The sequence below is a fragment of the Elephantulus edwardii genome, unplaced genomic scaffold, assembly GCF_000299155.1.
Source record: "Elephantulus edwardii isolate Elephantulus edwardi_28Jun2011 unplaced genomic scaffold, EleEdw1.0 scaffold00249, whole genome shotgun sequence".
In the NCBI taxonomy this organism is placed as follows: Eukaryota; Metazoa; Chordata; class Mammalia; order Macroscelidea; family Macroscelididae; genus Elephantulus; species Elephantulus edwardii.
Genome location: NW_006399999.1, coordinates 2,505,870 through 2,509,068, shown reverse-complemented (window position 1 = coordinate 2,509,068; position 3,199 = coordinate 2,505,870).

The following is a 3,199-nucleotide window of genomic DNA, read 5'->3' as shown; positions in this document are numbered from 1 at the left end:
ACTGGGATAATTGGGATGGGAGTGTCAGAGACAGTGTGATTGGCACAGGACAGAGCGGAGTTTAGGGCTGTTGTACATAGGGTCGCTATGAGTCGCAGGCAACTCGACGGCACATAACAACAACAACAACTACAACTGCATAACTTGCGAGAGACTGGAGAGAATTACGATGAGTGAACTATCTCAGTGTCAAAAGGCCAAATACTGAATAAGACAGTTTTTATTGTAAAAATAGAAGGGTAACTAGTAACACATGTATAGGAGCCCAAGGGATGGGGTAAGGGGGGAGCAGAAGGATGAGGATGGGTGGGGGAAAATCCACAGGGTTGCACAGTTTTATGGGTAGAGTGATGAGGTGAAGGAAATGGGAAGGATCTGGGTGAAAAGAGAAAGTAATGATGGGCAAGGTCCAATGATGATTAATTTTATGATCTATACAGCATGAGAATGATTGTATGAAACACATATATAGGAACTTTGCAAGCAAATTGTATGTGTGTGTGTGTGTGTGTGTGTGTGTGTGTTTGTAATCATCATCCATGAAGAATGCAAAAGGTCATTACTAAGACAGAGAAGGAAGACAAGGTGGATGTCAGAAGACTCTAAATATTACACTAGAGTGTTGAGTAGCCAAAGCAAATGGAAGAAACCAAGAAGTAGCTGAACAGATTTCAAAGGTCAAACGTCCCTTCTTCCTTAAAACACACCTCCCCCCTTCCCCTTTTCTCACCCCCAGATATGTTCTTGTCTGGTAATTATCCTAGAGCAGACAAGCTTAGGTCAATACTCACAATTCTTCATATAAGGACTCTCTAAGCTATGCCCATGCCCACATTGTACAGCACCTCCGCCTCAAATAGTGCCTTCTTTAGCACCTCCACACCTGGCACCAAATGGAAGAGAGAGAAGGGAGAACAGGAGTCAGGCTCCCTGAAAGAGGCTAAGATATGTTCCCCAGGGCAAAAATTATACCTTCTAAACCCCTCTGTCATCACTCTGTGCCCCACAGAGTGTATTCTTGGAGGGTGGGAGGTGACAGCAGTAAGAATACCCTTCTTCTTCTCTAGCTGACTAACAGACTGATTCATTACTATCAGCACTAAATGAAACTCCACAGTTGGAAGCTCTGGCCCCTCCTTTCAAACTCCTTCAAACCCCTTTGTTGATCTGGCAGCCTCTCTATGGCTGGCTGAAACTGCAGCACTCCTCAGCTCTATTAGCTAAAGGGGCCTGAAGAAATACATCTGTCTGGTGATGTGTGCAGATATGGTTGGGTTACTCCAGTAACCAGGTACAGGCCCATAACAAGTCTCACGACAAATCAAAAGATATTACAACTCATTCACCTCCAACAATATCAACATACCTGCACGCATGCATTTTTGTGATGAACTACTGTGTGCAAAGGGAGTTCTCAAGGCCTAGTGGGTAGGGAGTTGCACTGCTAACCCAAAGGTAGTACCTTTCTGGCAATTTGAATTAACTCACCGCTCTGGGGAAAAACGTTGGGCAATGTCCTCTCATGTGATTCACAGTCTTTGGAAACTTGCTGGAGGATTAGCTATGAGGAAGTTCTGATTCCAAGATGTTGTTGTTGTTATGTGTCGTCGAATCGCTTGCGACTCATAGCGACCCTATGTACAACAGCCCTAGACTCCGCTCTGTCCTGTGCCAGTTGCACTGTCTCTGACACTCCCATCCCGATTATCCCAGTCACTGAATCAATCCACCTCATAGAGGGCCTTCCTCTCCTGCACTGTCCCTCCACCCTCCCAAGCATGATGTCCTTCTCCAAGGACCGGTCTCTCCTCACAACATGTCCAAAGTATGTTAGACGGAGCCTCAGAATCCTTGCCTCCAAGGAGCCACCCGGTTTAACCCTTTCCAGGACAAATCTGTTTGTTTTCCTAGCAGTCCATGGTATTCTCAAGGTAATAATATTCAAAGTGGCTGAAGATAATCATGGAGGGAATTTGTTAGTATGTCAACTAATAGAAAAAAATACCCATTTGGTAATGGAATCTTATTCAGAGGAAATGCTGGAGAACTAACACAATCTTCTTTCCTAGGCAGCCATTTAAAACTAGTGTAGCTTGTCACAGAGAAAGATTCTGGGTTTTTGTTGCTAGTTTCTTTGTATACTATCTGAGGAGTTTGGGGAAATTGATTTGAATTCTCAAATTATTTAGTTCTTTAAACCCTCTTCATTATTTTGTAAATTAGAGATGATAACTTCTTTCTTAAGTGATCAAAGACAGTAAATGTAGTAATAAAAGCAAAAGAATCCAGGATGATTAAGTCCAAAGGGATTTTATCTTTCTAAATCCTGGCACAATATTTAGATTTTGGGAAAAACTAACCAGAAGTCTCTTCACTCTATCTCAGTATCTCCACCACTGGAAAAGGCTGGAGATTTTATACATTTTTTCATTGTTGCTGTGAGTACTGTAAGCACATTGTGACTCATAGTAACCCAATGAATAACATATCTGAAACTTTCCTTATCTTGTGCCATCCTCACAGTCTCTGATATGATAGAGCTCACTCTTATAGTCACTGTCTCAATCCAACTTGGTGAAAGCCTTTCTTCCTCTGAACCCCCACCTTTCCCAGCATGATGTCTTTTGCCAAAGACTGGCCACTCCTGAAAACAAGTCTAAAGTAAGTGAGATGAACATTCACCAGACTTGCCTCTAAGGAGAAACCTGGTTTCACTTACTCCGAGACAAACTTGTTTGTACTTTTGGCAGTCCATAGGATATTCACTACTCTTTCCCAACACCACAATTTAAAAGCTCATATTCTTCTGTTATTCTTATTCATTGTCCAACTTTCAGATGCGTAGGAAATAACTGAAAAGATCATAGCTTGGATCAGGTGCACCTTTAAACTTTAACCTGATATTCTTTCTCTTAAGGGCTTTGAAATGGTCCTTGACAGCTCATTTTCCAAATGCAATGCATCTTTTGATTATTTGTTGTTACTATTATGGCTTTTGCAAACACTTTAAGAGACATAAACGCAGGTTATATACCTGGATCTCACCTAATGGTTTGTATAGGAATCAGATCGATTACATCTGCGGAAAGAACCACTGGAGAAGCTCAATATCAGCTGTGAAAACTAGGCCAGGAGCTGATTGTGGAACAAACCACCAACTACTCATATGCAAGTTCAAGCTGAAGTTGAGGAAAATTAA